Raw genomic sequence first — 23880 nt, 5'->3', positions numbered from 1 at the left:
ATGACATAGATCTCTGAAAAGCTTATTTTTAGTTCTTCTTATCTGACCCAAACAATTTTTACTTTTTTAAAGAATCTCAACTGTTCGTCCGATCGTGCAGAACAATTTGCAAGTCTATGACAACCATTGACTATAAGCAGGTGACCTTGTAAAGCAGTTTTTTTTGGGGGGCATTTAAATCATTACAATAAAGTAGATCATTACAAAGACATGTTTTAGGCTCACATATATTATGATTCTGGAACTTTCTGACTTCCCTTAATAACATGGAAAAGAAGGTACAATATGTTCAGTCTGAATAGTTTAATAATACATACATTCAAAAACACCCATACAGACCAGAACCCGCCCTCCCCTATCTCAGCAGACACTGCCCATCCACACAATAACAAACATACAGACCCAACACCCTACACCCCCACATGTCAACATACACTGCACATGCATACAATAACACCCATACAGACCTGAACCCCTCCAACCGCATCTCAGCATTCACTGCCCATACACACATAAACAACACACTGACAGACCAACACCCCCCATCCCCACATCTCAACATACACTGCCTATCCACATAAATACAAACACAGAAAGACCCAACAACCCCCACCCCCACCCCCACATCTCAACATACACTGCACATACATTCAAAAACAAACACCCATACAGAACCGACACCCCCCCATCCCTGCATCTCAACATACATACAAAAACAAACATACAGGCAGACCCGACACAACCCCCCAAACCCTGCATCTCAACATACACACACAAACAAACAGGAAGGACAGACTCAACATCTCCCCCACCCCCACATCTCAACCCGACACCCCCATCTCAGCATACACTGCACATACATACAAATACAAACACTCATACAGATCCGACACCCCCTGCCCCCGCATCTTAACATACACACACAAACAAACAGGCATGCCAGACCCGACACATCTCCCCCACCCCGCATCTCAACATACACAGAAACACAGAGTCAGGACAGACACGACACTCCCCCATCTCAACATACACTGCACATGCATACAAAAACAAACACCCATACAGACCCGAGAACCCCCCAACCCAGCATCTCAACATACATACAAAATAAAAAACATAGTCAGGACAGACCCGAGACACACACACAAACATACAGCCCTCCCCTCCACCTCTCCCACATGTACTTACCAGACGTGCTGGAAGGCAGGCTTCCTGGAACGTGAGGTTTGCGTTACTACGGCTGGCATGGCAAGGCTGAAATGCCTCCATTGGTGCAGCACACATGCACTACATGGCTCGCAGGAGTGACGTGGTGCCTGTGCATTGAACCAATGAGGGTCACTGTTTTGTCCGGCCCAGAAGAATAACAACGTCTTTTCCTAATGGAGGGCAGCCGATGCTGCTTGCGGGCCGTAAGTTGTGCTCCCGTGGTTTAATTCTATATATTTGTTTTGAAAATTGTCATTTTGGTGTATCATGTGACTTGTGTACTTTCCAAGTAAGCGCTACAAAGCAGAGTATTGTTATAATTCTTGGAAGTCAAATATTCACACATAATTGTACCTTGCTGTACAACTAGAACTGGGAAAGGCCAAGTGCAAAAATTGGAGACTAGCCTCAAATCAAAGCTTCAACAATGAATTAAAGTGTGCGAGCATGGGAATTCATCAAAACTCGAAATGCCTTATTTGTCACCATTGCCAGTTCCTAAATATTTCAGCAAGAAGAGTAATATGTGTGAATGGAAACACATAACAAGAAGCAAGCAAGCACCAGATTTGCAAAACCTGCTAACCTCGTTCACTGTAAATTAAGCGAGCACACCCTTTCTGTCTATGTCTATAACACCCACACACACCTTATGTACACAATGGCTGCTGCCGCTTTTGTCCACAATACCCATCCCTCTCTTGAACCCAATAAAACTAGTTATATTTGCTATCATCTACATTCAAAAACTCTGTGCCCTCTTTTTCTGCCAAAGTTGAGTAGCAACAGGAAGGTCTGCAGTTCTTCAGGACTGCCTATTCAGGCTGGTAGTGGAGATGAGGGAGCGGGTCGACTAAGCTCACCAGCTGGGCCACAATCTACCCCATCATCTCCACGATGGCAGAGAGCAGGTTGCATCCAGAGTTTGTGGATAGCCTGGATCCCCTGATTCTCTAATTATGTAGAGCACTGTAATTGAGAATGACACATGCACTTGTAACTCTATTTTCCTGCCTGCATCGGCTGCTTTATCAACACTTACTGCAATTCCTTTGGGCCCAAATTATCCCAGAGAAGTGGCCAACACATCCTTTGAGGTGTTGTCTATGGTTTGGCCACTAGTTTCCTGCTTGTCTTCAGTGGCCATCATTCCTGCATACGCATGCTCTACTAGCAATATGCACCTTAGTCTTGGGCTGAGAGAAGGTTCATATCCTCCCAGACATGCATCATTGCTGGACTATTTCAGGGCCAGCAGTTATAACACTCACTGGGGAAGCACAGTGGTAGGATCTCTGTGTTCACTCCTCCTCACCAATGAACTCATATTGCTAAGTTTCCTCTCACGTTGTTATTTATAGTAATTCCTTTGCAATATAAACTGCTATTTGATTTTTCAGTGTACCCCAACTAGTTTTCCGGAGAGAATTATTTCTTTGTATTTTGGCACTTATAGTCCTGCATAAAGGGGAAATCGGGAGTACTTCAGTAGTTGTTGATGGACAAGCATCTGCAGAACGAAACGGGACATGTAGGCATGCACATCATTGTAAAATGTAATATTATAGCATGTCATTTCGACAGGATGCTGTGCAGTAAATTGTTCATTTTCTTGATTTCATTTCTGTCTCTAGTCCAATATCTCCCCTCCAGTGCCACATGATAGTTGCTTGCCCAGATGCTGCTCTTATATTCCCCCACAGCAGCCATCAAGGGTACTTTCTAGTTTGTCACAAAAAGACTGGAATGGCTGAGCCTGTAAAGGTGTTAATCCACACCATTGCTGCAAAAAGAAAATGTATTACATGATAGCACCTTTCTTTCTAGTTTTGCCATTTAGAAATATCTAACATAAGAGCTCCATTAGAGTGAAGCAATATATTGTATGTGTTGTTTCTAGTTTAAACACTATGGAAGTGTTTTATAATGGCGCAATCCCATAGGAAAACGTTCCATGAATCAGGCCCTATATAATATGAAGATTCGGGCAGGGCCTTTGTAGTTTGGGGGCAGTGGCTGAAGCCATAGATTGGCTCCAGCCTAAACATTTAACGAGTTCAATCCTCCTGGGTAACCAATGAACTTGGAATTAGTCTTTCCACCATTGGAATTGCCCAAGTTCAATCCCCTCAGATACCGTATGATATGTTACTTATATCTTAAAGCCTCACACACCATTGAAATAAAGACTGGATGCATGCATAAGACCGACTATTGTTAAATGATCTCCTGAATCTTGCCTTGTTTTTGATTGCATTGCTTCCTTTGTGAAAGTCATCAAATGGGATGTGAGCCCTGCAGTAAGAACTAAACATGTGTCCACAGAGGTGCAGATGCTTTTCACAGCCATCAGATGTATTTGGCAGGTATTTGGCATCATGCATACTCACTGCTTAAGAGCAGCTTCAGAAAATGCTGTCACTCACCTTGAAACCCACTCCCTTAAAACAGAGGCACAGGCCAGCTTTGAGTTACAGTACAAAAACCACTAAAAACAAAAAAAGGGTGATGGCTGGAAGGTTTGGAATGAATCTTACGTAACTTCTGGCTTCGCTCTGGGCAACCCTCCAGACCATCGTTCTTCACCTGCTAAGCCATTACAAAAGGGGAAAGCCCATATGTGAATCAGGCTTGGTCCCACCCCCAAAAGGGGCAGTCCAGCCCAAACTGATTGGTCACATCCCTTCTATCAAGACCACAAGTATCCCCAAACATGTTTCGGCCTCATTGGGCATCTTCAGTGAGGAGTAGTTTGGGTCTCTAGGCCTAGCAGGCACAAGACCAATGCCTGGGAATAAATGTTCCACTCAGGGTGACTATAGCAAAGCAAAAGGGGTGGTGGCTGGAAGGTTTAGAATTCATCTTCACCTCTGGCATTGATCTGGGCAACCCTCTAGACCATCGGTCTTCGCCTGCCAAGCTACAAAAGGAGAAATACCATATGCAAATCAGACTAATGACACCTAAGAAGGCCTAAACATGTCTGGGGATGCTTGTGGTCTTGTGCAGAAGGGATGTGACCAAGCAGTTTGGACTGAACTGCCCCTTTTGAGGAGGGTCCAAGCCTGATTTGCATATGGTCTTTTACATTTTGTAATGGCTCGGCAGGCTGAAAAGCAATGGTCTGGAGGGTTGCCCAGAGCTGTGCACTTGGTTAACATTAATTCTGAATGTTCCAGCCATCACCTTTTGGTCTTGCTCAAGAACCACAAATGGTAATTTGCACTTGTGTTACATCCAAAGCAAACAGTGTCAAGCGTGATTTACATATGGTATTTCCCCTTCTCTAATGGATTGGCAGGCTGAAAAAAGATGGCCTGGAGGGTTGCTTAGAGCTGTGTACGTGGTTACAATTATTTCTAAATGTTCCAGCCATCACCTTTTGGTTTTTCTCAAGGACCACTAATGGCCATGTGCACTTGTGTGTCACACGATGGACATTGATCTACAACAAGACCACTCTAGGGAATATGTTTACACTGATTTCATTTATAAATGTGAACAGAATTGAACAAAATAGCTGGTTGGGTCTAAAGGGAACTGAAAGCTGTTAGGATAGATTTTCTCCAGAGTGGGGAAGTGCTCCTGCGAAAATAAACAAAATGAATTGTCTGTTGGGGAAGTACATTTTTCCAACTAAAGATTCTGCCAGTGTTCAGTAAGTCGGATATCAAATGTCTCCTGACGAATCCACACAATAGTTAGTGATCCTCGGCATATTGAGAATTTATCAATATTTAAGATTCAGGATTTTTTTTTACAACATAGACTACCATTTGGAAGGAGAGTAGTTTGTTAGCCAGCTCCAAGGGAGGTGGGTCCTTATTGATTTGGCATATGTTGCTGAGCTTCATGTAGGTCTTGCATAGTTCCTTGTTTATGTCTGGGGTATCTTGCAGTCTGTTATGCAATGTTTTCTTTTTTCTGTCAGCCATGGGTCTGATGTCATGGTTGAGGTAGCACGTGCAGCTTTGTTGGGTAGTGAGTTTGTTTTGCACAACGTGGCGGGTTGCAGGTTATACTATTTGTTTGAGTTGTGTTTTTCTTTTGGGGGGTCATTTTCTTAGATATGATGGGGGCATGTTTCTTAGATATGATGGGGGCATGTATGTTGACTGTTCTTTCGTTTTTGTGCCAGAAGGTGTCTAAGAGTAGGTTAGGGTAGATTTTTGGTGAGGAGCAATGACATGCTATGATATATTGCCAGGTGTTAGGTTTTTAGTGAGTCTTGCTGTGTTTTCACCATTGCACCCACAAGAAACTGTTTGTTGAAGAGGGGGAGAAGGTAATGCTGCTATTAACAGGGTGGTGGTTTGACAGATAGAGTTGTCTGTGTTGGGTGAGACTCAAGTGATGTTTAATGTGAAACATGAGGGGGATGCATTCACCATTAGCAACTTCCACATCTTCCCCATCATCATAATCTGTTGTTGTCCGGCTATTACAGTCAAGATAAAAATGAGCAAGATCCTGGTTTCAGGCTTTTCATCATACCCTGCATGCCAGATTGTGACTGGCCTACACCCCAAAGGCAGTCTGAATACCCACCTGGGGGGTGGCAGGATGTATGGCAGAGAATAGTGCTGTCCCAGAAGCAAGGCTCTGGAGACAGTTCTGTCTCTGTGATTTAGTGCAAGGGAAACTATTATGCCTGAGCAACTGACAGGCTTACAATTGGACAGCAATATTGTTGCGTGCCCACCTTCTGGGTGAATCTATGTATTAATGCTCATTATCCTTGTATAATAAACCATATGACACTAAACAGTTTTATCACTAATCCAACAAGTGTTCTCACTTGCAAAATAGTATCTTTTATACTCATAAATAGAAACACATTAAAAATGCTCTCACTCTCACAAGAGAGTGAGAGCATTTGTATATTTATTCTCTATGTTTAGATACTATATGAGCATTAAAAATGTAATAGTTAAGCAATATACAGTTCCTAATATTAGCTAATATTACTGTCTAATGGTGAAGGCATCTGATAGCTGTTTGCTGCTTTTTCTCAAGGCAGTTCAGCTCTATAAATTAGTTGTGTCTCCAAACTATTGAAGCAAGATTAAAACAAAATCAGAATTCGGGGAAATTGGCAAATTGACGGTTTTTAGACCTAAAGACTATGCTTACAATATTGGTCTACCCATGCTTGCTTTTTCTTACCCAGGCAGGTCAACATCTTGTAGACAAGCAGTGTCCTGCAGCTCCTGCTCCTTCATGGTTCTGCACAGCATGTCCTTCGCTGAACTCCCTCTGGCTGCAAAAACAGCTTCATTTCCCGCCCCTGTTCCCTGTTAGCCAGTGATATTCTAAGAGACCGTGATGCCATTCAGGTAATCAGCAGGAGCGTTGAAACTAAACATCTTGCTTTTCCACATTAGAATTAAAGCTAATATTCCTGATATCTGTCACTTACATATTCTCTTCCGTGTTTCAAGAAGATGGAATTTTGCCAAATGATAAAATAAACATCTGTGGCTTTTTTCATAAAATTCAGAGCCTTTTCTAATGTCAGCATGTCCTAATTAAACATACACATTTGGTTAGTGTTTTATCAATTTTAGCTTGGACTCATGTTCTTTTTGTTTATATAAACATGTTCAAATGTGGATATGTGTTTTAATTCTTCTTCTCTCTGCTGCTATGTTTTAACAATAGTGCACACTAGTTGCTATGCACTCATTAAAACACTATTGCTTAGGCATGTTCTTATCTTGTGCATGCCACGTAGAATAGATAAATGTGTTCCCGACATCAAACTCCTTACCCCTTGCAATCTGTGTTTTCTAAACACCTTACAATTTTAAAATTTCCTTGCATTTTTAAAATTTCCAGTGAACACACAAATCCCATAATGCATTCTGAAATTACATTTGTGCATATTTCCAATTGTGCTTGAGGAGTGTTGTGTGGTTGTCAACTGACCAGGGTGTTGAGGCCTTCAGCAGATGCCAGGACCCGGTATTGCCATTTAAGAGGAGTGGGCAGTGTTGTTCTTTCTCACCAACATTGCTTGGCTCTCCGGCTTAAGTACAGGAAGCTCTGGGTGTTGTTCTTCCTATACATAGAAGAAGGGAGGAATAGCGGTGCTATTGTGCCAGGGGAAGACTATGCCTCTTCTAGGCTCCTCACCATCTGACATGACTGTGCCCAGCATCAAGGTATGAAAGAAAGGGAAAACGTGTGAGGATTGACCCACCGCGATGTCTTACGATGGAAATGGGAGTTGTTCCTCCTATTGGGAGGTAACTCCCTCCCTCTGCTGTTTGCATGGGGAGGAAAAGTCTGCACCCCTTTCCCTCCCCTACACCTTATGCATCAAATTGGAAGCTGCTGGAGGCAAGTAAAAGGGCAAGATGATCTCTTGCCTCACTCAGCAAACTCTTATTCGGTACTAACTTTGGAGGGAGTTACAGGGAGTGGGAACCAATGGAAATTAGCATGACTCTTGAAGAACAATGTTTGTTTTCTGTCCCTGGCGCTACCACTGGCATCTCTGACCCAGCAGAGAAAAGGGCAGAGCCTAGTGTAGCCACTCTTTGGTAGGTCGCTATTTTTGTTGTGTACCATCTGTATATGTTTGAAAGGAAGTAATCAGCTGAAATAGTCTCCAACTGAAAAAGGAGGGTCCGTCCTGCTTGCAGGCTCACAGCTAGCTGGATTCTCCATTGTCTTCCTGCACTAAGTAGGACTGATGCAATCCTTCCCCTGGTAACAGTCTGGAAGGAGTGGTGGCCCATTTACAATGGAAGGTGGTAGTGCCGACCTAAGCGTTTCAGAAGCAGGGTGTGGTGGATCAGACAGGGAGCAGTATCATGGCTCAGGGGCATTATTTGAGAGAGATCTGAGAGAGTTGGTGTTGGAGTGGTCAGGTTTGGTTGGAGAGAAGAGTTCAAATACAGATATTGCTGTTTCCATTTAAAGAACCATGCAAAACCAATGACCAGGGACCTCCACTTTAAGGAGTGCTGTGGGGCCCTCCATGCTAGGATGGGAAGTGCCCCCAAATGCTTTCAAACCCATCAGTGAAAAAAGTAAATGTGTCCAGTTTTGAGAGCCACCCAAGAGAGAACATGTCAGGGTTTAGTACTGGAAGAGAGCCTGCAGGGACATTAGGTCCCAAGGGACGCAGGTGGGTAATATTTGGATTAATAATATTTAGAATAGGAATAGTGATTCTGCCATGTTGCAAGCTTATTACATCATGTCACATAGACAGAACAAAAAGTAAGAATAGGCGGTAAGAGAGTAAATATTAACAATGGGTTATATGTGTTCCAAAGGCCTGTCTATTACATATCCCCAACATTTATCCAAATGCTCCTGACACTTGCCCAGTGTAATTCTATTGGGTTTGCCTTAGCCTCCCAACAAGGTGTCCTTTCATGACCTTCAGGCCCATCTCCCAGAAAGAGGTCTTATTCTTCATGCTGGAATTTTTCCGATCCCCTTACATTGGTATTTGAAATAAATATAATCTCTCATAGACATTTGAAGTAATGCATGCCCGGAAAGAAGGGGGATAGACATGTGCAATAAACAGGGGGTAGTGTTAATTATAGTTTGAAAAAATAAAAGAAGCAATGTAGCCTTTGTGTGATATAGATCTTGTGAGAGTATCCTTGGTTTATTTTTGAGTACATATATGCTGCTGCAAGAGATGATGCATGCATTTACTGCTAAATGGTTTCCCGTCTGCCTCCTAAGAGGGCATGTGGATGCAGTGCATTAAAGAGTGTGTAAGGGATTGGAAGAGTGAGATCACAGTGAGAGAGACTATGAAGCAGAGAGGGTAATGGACATGCACAGACACCCAGGAGGGCACTGAGGTAATATCAAGAAACAACGATACACAAGGATATTTAGAAGGTGCCAAAGATAGCAGCTGTTAGCCCTGGTGATCTACACATGATGTAACTGTGTATTGGAAATAAGTGCAATCACCTATTTAATTGATTCCTAAATAGTTTGTTTACTTTCTCGATTGTTTCAACAGAAATAAAAAATGCTGTTAGTAGATATAAAGAAGAAATAATCTACATAATGCATTCCATGAGCTCTTAAAGAAATGTATAGACAATTTAAATATTTTTTATGGACATTCTGCATAATTTAGTTTCCAAAAGAACATAAGAATCAGATTCTAACAAATTCAGGCTAGCAAAAATAGCTTAAATGGGGGAGCCCTATTGAGTCCTAACAAGATGGCCACACCTCTGTGCAGCTCCAGGCTTTGTACTTTTTCAAGGTGCAATATTCATGATAAATGAGGGACACTTGTGTGCTGCTGTGACCTTCGAAGTGTGGATCGTGCAGAGAATGGCTTGAGCAGGGCCACCTTACAGAGAGGTGACTTCAGAGTGGTGAATCGGAGTGAGGCGATGACGGAGGTGCCCTGCATGGCCTGCTAGCTGCTGGTGAATGGGTGACGCCCGGAAGAAGTGCAGACCGAGTGGCCACTGCCAGACACACTGGGGGAGCATTGAGAGCTGTCCACGGAGCTAGGCAAGGTCTCGGCGCAGCGCTGCTGGTATGTTTCTGCTGGTATGTTTCTGCTGGCAAGAAGAGCAGAGATGGGGCTAGGCTCCCAGTTGCTGCTGCACTGCTAAGGGCGAAGTGGGAACTGTGTTGTGTTGGCAACGCAGTGACTTTCTCCCATTAGGGGTAAGACCTTTTTGATAATGGCAGCAGATAAAATATATATTTTCGTGATAATGTCCAATGGGTAGCATTCATCTTTAACTTGGGCAGAGACATTTACCCATTCAGTGGCCAAGCTCTGCAAAGTACACGAAATACCCATGGTTGCTCACATAAAAGCATAAGCTTTCTTCATAGAATGTTTGCAATGTTATCTCGAGAAGCTCAGAAGTCCTTTTTGTATAAAAAAGAAAGCAAGAGGCATCTGCATACAGTCCTATCCGATACCCTGACTTCACACAGAAACGATGGCGACTGGGAAGGCAAGAAGAAAGATATACCCACTGACTTTTTCTGTCCTGTGATTCAACAAACAAGCAACCTGGACAGGGGAGGTCCAGACCACCCTCTCATTTGAGGATTCCTGTACTGGCTGCGCAGGAGCACATTGAAAAATCAGGGTCTGCCTAGAGAAAACATTTGACAAAATATTGGAGAAGGTGGCACAACTGGAGTCGAGAAATTCTGTTCTGGAGCAGAAATCTACAGCACCCAGTTATCCCCAGTGGTGAAAAGAACTGGCGACTTCTGTCAGGGTGCAAAGTGGCCTGGAAAGCTTACTTGAATAGTTTGAAAACATGGTTCGAGCAAAACAAATCAGGATTCCTGGTCTCCTAATGGCAGCAGGAGACGACCCAATCGCATTTGTATCCACTTGGCTTCCATAGAGATGCTTGAACCAGAAGTGGAGGAAGGCCCATATAGGTGAATAAGTGCTATCGGATATGGGCTCGCTCCTCCGATAGGATGCATGACCCTCAAGTGGGACCGACAATCATTGTGATACTATCTGATGCCTGGGATAGAGAGAGACTTTTAAAAGTGGCAAAATACAAAGGGAATCTGAAATACCAGCAGCATAGGGTCTTCCCCTTGCTGAGCTTGGCTCCAGCGACTGAGAAAAGAAGGAAGAAATTGCAAAACTCAAAAAAACCTTTCTCGAACGAAGGGTGAAAGCAATGCTGCCCCGGCCGGCCAAACCGATGGTCACCTGGAAGGATAAGGAATATCTCTTTTGGGATGCTGAAGGGTGTAAGCACTCTTAGGGTCTATTCCTGAGAAGGATAAGATCTACCATGACATGGGTTAAATGATGTAGGTTTCAGACTATAGCATTGAGACAGCTATCTGGTATTAGTCTTTGGTTTTGCTCAATATAGTTGAATGCTATCTCAAGGCATTTTTGGTGGTCATGGTAGGTCCTGCTTACTCAGCCGTGTTTACGTTAATCAGAAAACTGACTCCATGAGTGGCTCGGGTAAGTTAATTATCTGAGCAGGAAGCCCACCAAGAGTTTGGATATGCCTTAGGAGCTTTAGGGGAACTGTATTGCTGTGGAGGTGAGAACATGATGGGATTAGGACAATTGTCCACAATGGCTCAATTAAATACACTTATATGGGTCTGTTCCGATTACTGCTATGTCTTTGGATGGAGTACATGAGAATTGCGTATTTAAAATTAACTCCCAAGGCATTTGAAGTTTGGAGTGGAATAGACTAAGGTAAATGTGGCCCGAGCCATCTCGGCTCCTCTTGGAGTTAGAAGGGTTTCTTTCGTTGGGTTGATTTCTTGAGCAGGAAGTTTGTTCCTGGGGTATATTGCCTTCTTTGGTGTGGAGGCTCAGCGAGGGCTTCATTAATAGGTCAAATTGTACTTTCTGTTCTTCCCCCATGATTGAGAGGACTCTCAGAGGCCTTTTAAACTTTACCTATTCCTGTACCTTGTGTCTATATGCATAGCGTGGGGAGACATCTCACATTCTGCTTTGTATTGTTTTACATTTCAAACTGTAATTTAAAAAAAGTAATAAAAGAAATTGCTTCAATGATGCACTGTTTTAGATACTCAATTTTCGACAAGCAGTCATCTTATTCACAAATGTAGCATGCACATTTTCATGGGGCAGTGCACCAACACAAATGATGTGCTAACCAGTCCCCCTCAATACATTCGTTTTGGCGTGTGTACTCAGTGAAATTAATGTATAAAAGGCAAAATGTTTAAGGACAGTGAGCACTGTCTTTGGCTCAGCAGTGTCATTGTGAGCATTGACATGTTGAAACTAAGCCCAAATAAAAATGGTAGGCCCTTCTATAAACCGCCACAAATAGCCAGGTTCAATAGGCAGGAAAGTTGAAAGGAAATGTGGGCACTTTTAAATGAGGGTGGGTTATGAACCAATGATCCTCTGGGAGTAAAGCGTCTGACCGAGCTTCCTAGAGATTCTTGAGGCCTGCTAGGATGTTCATGGTGATGGGTATAGAGGTGTGTGAGGCAAGACTAAGTTTAAGCAGAGAGTGGGTTCTTATGGAAGTTCCTCTGGAAAATCCAGCCTCTGTATATCCTTCTCGACCTGGGCTGCAGTTACCTTATACTGCTTCTAGACAGCAACATGCACATCTTAAGACAAAACAGGGGTGTAGAGTCTGCTTGCCAGATTACATTTTGAGGCCTATTTTGGGTATGATTGCAAACCTTTTTTGTGAACCAAGTACCAGTCCTCTGTTTTTAGTTTGGGCTATTGGGTGGCGCTGAAAGCGCTACCTTAAAAGCCCAAACTATTGTCATTAACATAAGAGCTTCAAATATGGGCTTTGAAAGTGGGTCTGTAATGCTTTTCCAAAGGGCATGATTTTTGAGGAGGGATACACAGTTGTAATCACACCCATTTACCAGCCCTAGCCAATGCAATCCCTATGGCTAAACCCACCCATCTCTGAACTCTTTGATTTTGAGTGAGCTATACCATGGAGGCAGTCATCTTGGATGACTGCTGTCTAAGACGGCTCTCGGGAAACAAGCCAGCCATCTTTGAATGGTAAATATAAACAATGCATCTTCCAAATAAAATTATTCATTGTTTAAAATAGCTAGACATGCACCTGTATGCTTCTATAGCTACCTCTTTGTTATTACATTAATTGTACGTCCTATGTGTTAGGGAAAATTCTCATAAATGGCCGATTTCCCTTAACTAATGACTCCCTCAGCAGCTTTGCTGGATTTCTAGGGTTTCTTTTTTTCACCTGGTAAGAGTGTGAGCCTTTTTTCCCACTCTTAAATGTGTTTTGATGTGTGTATTTTCACTTTTTGTGTGATCTTTGGCACTGGAGCCTCACCTACTCCAGGAGCACCACTTTTTGTGTGTTACACAGCACCTTCAGTGCAGTGACACAGGGTTGTCTTTGAGACTTCCCACTGACTCCATTTTTCTGGGGCTACCTACTGTCCCCCAGAAACAGGTAAAGTTGCTATTAACTATATATAGTCACTTTAAACCACAGACCCAGTACACCCCATCTTCCATGGAGTATTGGAAAGGGTTAACTCTTATCCCTTTTTGTCTGTGCCTCTTGGAGCCTTGTTTCGCTCCCTTAACATTAAGACTTGGCTGGTGGCAGTGGTAACTACCCTAACTTTTCTACCGCGATTATATTATATAAACGTGGTATTGTTTTAGGCTATTTTAGTAGCCTCAAACATAAACCCGCTTGACCAAATACATTTTATTTTGGTTCTAGCTGGGTTTATTCGCCATAATATTTTTGTTAAAGTCTTTCTTGTGTTTTTCTCTGCGTGCCAAACCGGAGATGATTCCTTTGTTTGCTTTCTTTTCGCGGGCTTCTGCACAGAAGCCCTCTTTAAGGCACCTGATAGTCTAGGTAGGCAGGATGTGAGGGAGGGATCTTTGGACCCCTGCCATGGGTTCCCTTGGTAACCCAAGTCACACTCTTGTCTGATTGGCTAAGGGTACTGGCCTTGTTAGGCCAGCCACCCCGCTGTATGATTGACAGCCAGGCTGTATGAATGGGGGAAAACTGCATAAAAAGCAGGTCTCTGGGACTGGAAAGACAGAGTCGCCACTGGAATGAAAGAACCAACGAGGAACTGGAAGAAGAGGACCCCTACCACGACTGAACCGCCAGGTGAAGCCCCGCTGCAGGTCCGAATCGCCAGAATCCGATGATAGAGAAGATCCTCCAGGAAACTTCTTCCCTTTTGCTGGTTGGACCAACCAGTTCACCCAAACTACATGCCAGGACCCCTCCTCTGGTTGAATTCTCTGTACAGCGCTACAGTGGGCCGGATAGCCAGGAAGGTCGGACCCTGCTTGGGTTTTTCATGAGCACACCTTTGATTTGTTGTTTTGCTCTGCTGCTGGTTTCTTCCCTGGGTGGTGCAGGACCCTCCAGTCTTCCTACTTCGTGACAGTCCGACAGTCGCTCCAGGAACCGTGAGCCAGCAGGAACTACAAGGAACGTCCACCTCAGCTACAGCTCCCTCTCCGTTTTAGGTACTGTGCGAATCCGGTTGTCCGTTTCGTTCAGCTGTGGTGAAAGTGTTTGAAATCTTTCTCCAATCCAAGGGCTTGTCCTTCTCTTTTCTTTGAACTAACTTTTCTACCAACCAACCTCGTCCGGAATCTGTGCCACAAACCTTACTGCAAACTACACTGAATTGTATTATCTTGAGCAAAAGACTTTTGAACCATTGACTTTGGCCCTAAGCCTTTTCTATCTGATTTTAACCTTGTAGTCTCTCTTGTTCAATTGCCCTGAGTACTTACCTGTTGGTTTTGCCTCATTTCTAATAACTTTGTCTTTCCACCGCTTTTAAATTGCTGGAGTTCCATTTTGCTCCCACTTCATTTGGTGAGCCTAACTTGTCTGGAATTTAAGGGAAGTGGTGTGGTGTATTTATGATTGTGATTTTTAAGTTGCTTAGAATAGTGCAATGTTATACAACTGTTGAGTAAATAAATATATATTCTTTTACTTAGAAACCTTGAGTCAGTGTTTGCCTGAATCATAGTAATTGCTGTCCTTTGTGTAACTATTTGTGCTGCTCACTTACTCTTGAGATAAGTCTGGCTGCTCCACGACTGCTACCACTATAACTGTGAAGTACAGGCTTGTACCAAAGGTGACATTGTACTGTCACTTGTAGTCTTAATTGGGTGTAGTGTTCCCAAAGGGTACTGCATATAATTCTGCCTAACACTATGTTCACCGCATAATAAATGCCCCTTTGAAAATGTCACAGTACTAAATAAAATGCACACACTCTGCAACCTTCTCCTTGAGGTTAAATAATGATTAATTCCCCATCCAACCTGTTGAATCTAAGAGCACAGGCATGTTACAGTATGGAAATGCCAACCCTCCGTCCACTCTGTGGATGGCTGATCGGCTACTATGCATTATATATTACAGCCACTACAGAACTGATCAGAGACTCTCTGCAGACACCCTGTAAGAGGCTGCCAGTAGCACGTGCATCTGACATTTTGTCCTCGCTCAGCATTGTGGCCGCCGAGCTAGAATGTGATACTATAGCAGCATTGTGTTTTGTCACTGGACGTCGATGTGTATGGCAGTGGCATCTATTATTCATGCCTCTGTCCATTAAATAGTACACCTTGTTGTCAGTGTCTTATTCTATGGCATAGAAGACACAACACTAGATCGTATGTGCATGCGTTTTGTAAAAGACATCTCTCAGTGCGTATTTATGGTTCGCAAGAGGGTGCTGTCGTTGTCAGTTTGGTTGATTTTGTCAGAGAGGCATTGTTAACTCATGTTATCGCAAATATATGTACCTGCTCTAAAAAAAGAATCTTTTGTTGATAAGAGGCTCTTTACTTTCTCTGATGTGTTGGAGAGCCCTCTTGTTACTTTTTGCATAGTGGGTGATTAAGAGGCGCCGCTTGTAATTGGTGCTTTTCTGTGTGAAGAGTGACTTTGGAGTGTTTAGTCAGTAAGATGGATACTCTAGGAATTGGGTTGCTGTGGTCTTCATTAGATGCATCGCTTAAGCTTTCATGCCCAGATTCACCTCTCGCTGGAAAAAAATACGAGATTTTAGTGTGACTTTTGTCAGTGGCACCATTTCTTTATTTATTTGTATTATTTAGTATTTATTTCATTTTTAACCTGCTGAATGTCCCGCTTTGACTGCCATCTATGAGGCGGGCTATGATGGGGTTTGTGGAGCAGACTGGCACCCCGAACAGCCAGGTTTAGGATCTTTTCCAGTATTTTAGGTGGCTGGATTCATGGGATCGAGACTGGCAGTCAGGCACAGGATTAACAGAGAACGCGCTGCCTCTATTCTGTATCATGCGAGTACAGTGGCTGGAAAGACGTGTGCTTTTTGAATTCGGAAATCTTGTGTTTGGGCAAGGTCCTTAGAAGGCTTAGAGGCCACGAACTGAACATACTTTGTAGAGGAGAGGCGATCAAGAATGTCAAAGGAAGCTGAAACCTACTCCCTGTGACTAGCAGCTCGCAGCATTATGTATGTGCTGATTATACCAGGCCAGAGGGCAGAAAGGCGAGAAGGGGGTGCTGTTTGCAGTAGATACTCTTCCCCAGAAACAATGCAGCAGAAACTTTAAGCTGGCAGAAAGTGATTAGTTTGGGCTATTGGGTGGCGCTTATAAGCCAAAACTATGGCTTTAGAATACAGATAGGGAGACATGGCCTACGAGGGAGGGGGGCAAAAAGCTTGTAGATGTTGTTTGGTTATTTGCTGACTCATTGATTCCCAACCAGTTCCTGCCACTCCCCACCCAAAACACTTCCTCATAGAAAATCTTTGAGCTCGCTTTAATCAAGCCTTGCCATCAAACTTTGCACTCAAAGTGCCTGCCAGTGTTCTTTCAAAGCAGATGTGGGTGGATAGATTCGAACCAACATTTTGAGATCCTTCCTGGGTGTACCATTTTCGGTACCTGTAGGGGCACTGTGATGCGAACTTGCGGTGCCATCCATTCACTCCCTATCATTACTACAGCGGTGTAAACTGTTCCTTGCTATCTCTAAGTTCCCCATTTCTGCAATTAACATATTTATCTACCTAGCCTGATTATATATAATGGACATTGAGGTGACGGATTTGATCATCGCCCCTAGTGCGCACGCTGTTTTAAAAAAGAAGAATAACGATTATGACTTTATAGCAAATATTTTTTATTAGTATAAAGCCAAACTATAGTCGGGATCATCTTCCCACATACCTAACAAAACTACTATTGTCCAATACTCGCAGATTTATTATATTCCTGCCCTTTAATATGCTCCCCAGTAGGGAACACAAGGGCGGTGGACCAAATTGGCACGAAATGAAAGAACCTGTAGACTATGTAAAGTTCAAATTGAGACTACTCATCACCTCCGCACCCAATGTCATGTTTTAATGTCCCACTATATTAAGAGCTATACCCGTTAGGTACACAACCCTTGCTTTAAAAAGGATGAACAATTTGGAGCACCATGTATGAGCAGAGAGCACGGTTATAACTGCAGCAGTTTACCATGCCTGGAAAGTAGCACTACACCGAATTGCATTACTGAACGACTATTCATTTTAACTAGACACAAACGAATTTAAATGATTAACTTTTTAAAATAGTTATATCTGTTTTATTATCTGTTCTTAATGGTAGCTTTAATTTATATATTTTATACCGTTGTATTTATGTGATGTATATACATTTTGCAAAAGATTTGCTGAATAACTCATGCTTTACATTTAAAAAAAAAGTCTTCTGAGCGCTAATAGTTTTATTGGAGCAGTACATAACTGGTGCAATAAAAATGTTTTAATCAGGGCTGTCTTGAAATAGTTATTTCTGTTTTATTATATGATCTTAATGGTAGCATTAATTTATATAGTTTAAACTGTTGTATTTATGTGATGTATACACATTTTGCAAAAGGTTTACTGAATAAGCACATGGTTTACATTTTTTTAAAAGTCTTCTGAGTGGTAATAATTTTATTGGAGCAGTAATAACATTAATACAAAACACTGTCATGAAACATCACATAATACAACCTGACATAACATGTGGTGTACTACTAAATACGTCTCTGGAATGCAATATGAGAGGAGTATGTTAGGTGCGAGATTGTAAAATAATGCAGAGCAGGCCATTAGGACAGCACACTAGGCAGGCAACCACCCATGATAAGGCCCATATGGAGAGGCATTCTGGCACCTTACAATCAGCTCTGAGGCCTTCCCACGAAGTGACATGGCATTGCAAATAGGACATAACATGACATAATGTGGCATGGCATAGCACAATCTATCATAATCTTCTCATCCAATAAGGAAGTGAATTTTAGGTCATTCAGGAAACCACTGTAATGAAGAAACCGCATCAAAGTCCAGAAATGCCCTAGCAAACTTCAAGTCAATCCACACCTCCCCCGGAATATTGAGAATCTTGCCGAACTTTCAGGACTTATTAGGAGATGACCAGCTGCTTGACAGCTGCCAATCAGGCTTTAGACCCATGTGTGGCACTGGATCATGTTGCAAACTGTGGGAATGCCTCTTGGAAGATCTTGATTATAGTCACCCCAGTGTGCTAACCCTTCTGGATTTAAATGCCCCTTTGGCACGGTTAGTCACATCGATCTCCCTCATCACGTGTGAGCCTGGGTTGGCTCAGACGTGCCCCAATCCTTCCGCCCATGTTAAATTTAGCAGGTGGTGTCTAATGCCTGGTGTTATGCAGGGCTATGCAACCATTCCCTTGACATGCCCTTCTAGTAGGACTGCAGGACAGAATGGGGGCAGGGCCTGCTCATTTCTGGTCTGAAGGCTGATTAATTATAATCAGTGTAGCAGTAATATAGCCTTATAGACCGACGGCGATTGACCCCTTATTCGGTCTATAAGGCAGTTACCATGGGGTGATAATTGCAATGCATGTCTAGTAGTTTTTGTGGTGAAGTAAACATGTTACTTTAATACTGAGTAGAGTAAATAGACAAACTGAATTAAAGTGTTTTTTTTAAATTTGTAGTATGTGTTTATTTGATTATAAGGTTGTTTTCATAAGTAAAGTATTACAACTGCAAATGTGGTGAACTGGATAATCTCTCAAACAGCCCTTTAAGATGAGTAGCAGTACCCTTGAGATAGATGGGGATGCAGATTCATACTCATGCATCAAATAATTAAGACAACTCAATAGTTTGGCAAAGGGAGCCCGCTTAATGACAAGTTCATAAAACAGGGAGTACAACGAACATCAGCAACCACTCGATCTTCTCGCTCTCTTCACTTCTAGAAAAAACACAATATGTATCACAAAACTCATCATTGCTGACGTACAACCTGCGCACGTACTAACGTCATTTTACATGGCAATCTTAAAAACCTAACATGCAACGTGATTGGTTATAGGAAGGTAACTTAACATAGGTACTATATCTGTATATGGTAACGTAGAGAGGGGATTGGATAATAAATGTCAGGTGGGGCAATTAAGCCCTGCCTTCAAAATGGCCACTATGAACGTCACTAAGAGTACAACATCCCATTGGCTCTACTCACTACAGGACCCTAGATTACATGGTCCACTATGAGTGGGTTAGCATCAACCCCACTCATACTTTTCCTCCTACGTCCAGCAGCATGCAGAAAGAACATCCAGGTGCAGAGAAGCTCGTCTGCACCCCAGCTTCCCACCAATTATGTTACAATCAATCATCACCTCAGTGGTCATGTGTAAATTACTGCTTTGTAGTTTGGCCTTGTGTCTGCTCTGTACTCTGAGAACTTTCAAGGAGTATGGGCACAGCAGGGATCCATGCGTAGGTGTGAAAGTCTCCTTCTTCCAGCCTGCCTTTGTCACGTGACTAGACACCATGAAATCAGCTTTTCTCTGTGTCTTTTAATATATTTAATTTAATTCTACAAGTCTTCTGACATCTGTGGCTTATCTTGACCTTTCTGCACAGTATCCTCTGTTCTCTTCTCTCCTTAATTGTATCCAATGTCGGCCTATTCCAGTAAGTAAGACCTTGGTTTCTTGGCATGGTCATCCTTAGCTGAGTTTTGCTCTGTCTTGATTCTCGATTTTCATGCTGCGACACACTCCATCTAAGGCCTTTTGTAACCTTTGTTCAATTCTGCTTATGTGCGTAGTGGACGTACATTCATACATGAAGTGCTTCTTGAGGTAAGTACTTGTAAATGTTGGTGCTTGCCACAATCTATCAACTATAGAGCATAAGCAAGCTTCACAATTTCTTTGCCTCTTGCGGCTACTGTACACGTTTAAACTAACTGAATATCTTCATCATGTATGAGGCATAAGCTTCTTCATCTTGACATCAACCTCTTCACCTTAGGCTCCAGATGTCACTTATCCATGGTATTTCGTCTCTTTGTCAGTATTCTCAGGTCATTATATCTTCTATATGTGCATCAATCCAATTTCTAATGATGTCACCATTCATCTTTCTTCATTATCTTCTTTACTTCTTTAGGTATCTTATTCAAACACCCATCATATTGTTTAGGATGTAGGTATGGCTTCTTTAATGAATACCTTACTGTCCAGGTTTTATTAGGGGTTGGTATATTAACAGGTGCTGTCATCCTGATAGGTACTGGGCAGAGCCCAAGTGCTGCTCTTTGCTGTTTTAACTGTTCATCATACGTCACATACTTTGGTGTAAATCCAATAGGTAATAAGAGGGGGGCAACTGGAGTGGGGATGATACTCAACACTTCCTCTTCACTCCCCCCTATGGGCGATTCATCGACCACTCTCACTTCTTTCTTTGCATTCACTTTTTCTTCATCCTCTGGATCTAGTCATTTTGGTCTGAAGAGATGCTTCTTTGGGGTCCATATATTTATGACTCATTTCAAGCATGCTGCTGTTCTTACGTGCTCATCCTTGTTCCGTGTCATCAGTTGACATTCTGAAATTCTCCACTTGGACTGCAATAGGTCAATTTTCCCACATATTTTCTATGATTTCTTGGATATAGGAACTTGGTTCCCTCTGGTGCATAAATGCTGGTCTTCACAAAGTATCTTATTTTTTCATCAGTTAGGTCTTTGTGCTTCCATCCTGACTCAATATCAATCATGATCTTCTTCCTATGGCTTTCTTTGCATTCTTCTGGCATTGTGAGATCATTAATTTGATCACACAGAATCCAAGTAATATCATCACCAACAGAGATCCCAAGAACTTGAATGCATCTGCAATCCATTGTGGAATCCATGAAAACAGTGCAAAACCAACTGTCATCATCAACTTCATCAGCTTCATATATCATCTGATTCTGTAGTTTTTTCAGCATGTCTATGGCCTCTGTTAAGGTTCCATTCTCATCATCGTGTGAAGGTTCAAATGTGCAACATGATTCTCTACATTTTGCACAAACACCTCCATCCATAGCTGTGATCATTTCTAAGACATATCTGTTCTGGAGTGTCATCAGTCAGATTGCTCTCAACTCTTCTCTGATTGCATTGAATCCTTTTATGGTCGTTTTGATGGTCTGCAGTAACTCCCATCTGGTTATCTGCAACCATTTAGTATTTGCTCCAACCTGAATTCTTGTCATCAGGATCATTGTGAACACTGATGAGGTCAGGCTGAACAACCTGTGTTCATATGGGATAGAATTGAAAGCTTCTATGGATTTTGCAGAGAAATAATGTTCCCTCTTTGTTCTTTCCATAAGCTCCAGAGATCTCTTCTTTCTTAGGTGAGCGTCTGCTTTCGGGAAACTATCAATGTTCACATCACTTTTCGGAATCACGAATTCTGGAACATGGACATTTACCAATGTACATATACCTCCCCAATTCTTCGGCAATCTGATATATGCTTTGGTTCCACAAGGCCAATAGTGATCCATGATCACTGCAGTTCCATGCATCATTCCTGCTGCATAGAATATTCTTCCACAGTTCTGATTCTCTCCCATTTTTCTTGTACCATTATTTCTGAAGCATAGCTTGGCACTATCCAATGGCACTATCTGTAAAGGTCATCCTCTGTCTTCGACCCATTTCAGTAGTCTGGCAAGTCTTGGCCACAGTGGTTTGCATATCATCTGTGCATTTTTAATAGTTTCTTTGTAGTAACCAATGATCATCCATGCTCTGCAGATCATCACTCCTTTCTCCCAATCATCTGGCGATAATACTGTTCCCCAAATTTGCATTTGTCCTCTGTTCTTCCATCTGTGAGTATCTTCTGTAGATTTTCCTTTGATATCACGTTGTTTCTTTGCTTCTCTTCTGATCTCTGCTCCTTTCACTCTAGGTTTTTCGTATCTAATCACAGTATTCCTCGTTTTGCCATTGTTTTTCGTCTTTATGCCTTGGACATAACCATCTTCGTCTGGATCTGTTTTTTCAGTCACCCATTTCAGAGAAGCATTACTTCCCATGAACTGACCTCTGGTTTTGCACATTGCTATATGTGACAGACAGTGTGCTGTCTGCACATCTAACTAGATCGCTACAAAGATTTTTGACTTTCCTATGCTGTAGGGCAAAAGTGCACATACAAAGCACTCTTCATCCGAAGTTCGTCTTCTAACTTCCTTCATATGTTGGTACCATATGTTGTTTCCCAAATGTGCTGTGCTGTCCAGGTAATCATTCAGTTCATTATTGTCGTCTTGTGTGTTTCTTTTAATTCTCAAAGTCATACTTTTCCCTCTGCTTCTTTCTGGCTCTGTTTATAAACTGCCATATTGATTCTGCTATTATCTCTGCACGTGATTGTCTTGTGGGACTTGTACTCGGGCGTTTTGTCATTGGATCAGGTGTGCTTGCAAATATTGTCTCTATTTGCTTATTCTCCAAAGCCTTTTGTCTCCTTAAAAATTCAGCTTTCTCCATTTGTCTCTCAACTTCCCTTGGTGTAAAGCTTCCCATCGTTGTTTGTCCAAACTTCTCCCATTCTCTGGAATGTGATTCTGAACTCATTGACACTAGACTAGGTGTGATTGTACTCATTATCTGTGTAAGTGTAACTCTCATCGATCTCTTGTCTGGTTTACTTTGCCGACCCTGTCTCCGACGTTTCAACTCATTTGCTAAAACAAGTGTTGTGTGTGTGTCATTGCTTACCACATCCATCTCAAGCTCAGTCACTCTATCATTCTTTCTCGGAACATTAATGACTATATAAGGTCTGGGCACCATTGCAGGTCTCATGCGTACATCCTTCGGTGGATGCGCGGGGATCTGAATGATTTGTGCACCTATGAAAAATGCAGTTCTAATCGTTAATGACAACAGTATGATAATGAATACAAACCATGTATAGATGATGGATCGGTAGGTGGTCTTACAGTACTTGCTCCTTGGGCAATATGAATGTCTCTCCTCGTGGGGGAGAATGATGCTACTACTCTGGCTCCCATCTCGATCATCTAAGGAAGCAAAAACTGGTTCTTTAATACATTTTCATCATTATCATTTTTTCTGGATTCTGCTGTCTCTGCTTCACAGATCAATAGTTCTGGACCAGTTGTCCTCTGACTCTGGATAATGGACTGTCTCTTATCTCTGGAATCAGTTCTGTTTTCAATGTAATGTTCCAACAATGAACGATGACCTTGGCAAGTCTATAATACATCTTCCATGTAGACTAGATCCCAGTCTATCCCTCGAATCTGCTTCATTCCAGATGACATGTTGCTGCCCTGTCAGCAAAAGTGTATTTTTTGTCAATACTTCCACGATCTGTCCCTCAAATGAAAAAGTCTCTATACTCTTCTGTGATTGTGATGAGAAGAAAGTGAAACCTGCACTATTATACTATGTAGAAGCATACTCAAGTTAGTAGTGTTGGCTGGATCGTGGATGAATGTGAGCACATCGACATTGGCATGTCTCCCAACAAGATCTTGAAAGTCTTCAATTAAATTAGAAAACACTGCATTTGCCAGTTTATTATTCTCTGGTGATAAGGACATTTGTCTTGTCCTTGCTGTACTCTGGTCGTAAAAGTAACTGTTCTGCAATCACCGTGAGCAGTCTTCTTATTATCAGAATCTTGAAGAAATTCTGTTATGCTTGTAAGTCTCCACACCAACGACGGATAGGACCTCAGTACCAATTTGAAATAGGTCAATATGTGCCTAGTGAGGTTACTATTGTGTGACACCATAAGTAAGTCCAAAC

At 42.3% G+C, this 23880-nt stretch overlaps 1 protein-coding gene across 1 annotated transcript in view; it reads left to right on the top strand.

Moving 5' to 3' along the window:
* The window catches only part of LOC138492856 (galactosylgalactosylxylosylprotein 3-beta-glucuronosyltransferase 1-like), an 80162-nt gene that overhangs the window by 877 nt on the left and 55405 nt on the right, over nucleotides 1–23880 (top strand). The gene's annotated exons all lie outside the window — the stretch shown is intronic.

The sequence above is a fragment of the Ambystoma mexicanum genome, chromosome 10 (assembly GCF_040938575.1).
Source record: "Ambystoma mexicanum isolate Mex_15411 chromosome 10, UKY_AmexF1_1, whole genome shotgun sequence".
Classification (NCBI taxonomy): Eukaryota; Metazoa; Chordata; class Amphibia; order Caudata; family Ambystomatidae; genus Ambystoma; species Ambystoma mexicanum.
Note: the sequence above shows the minus strand (reverse complement) of the source record. Positions and strands in the feature narration are given on the sequence as shown.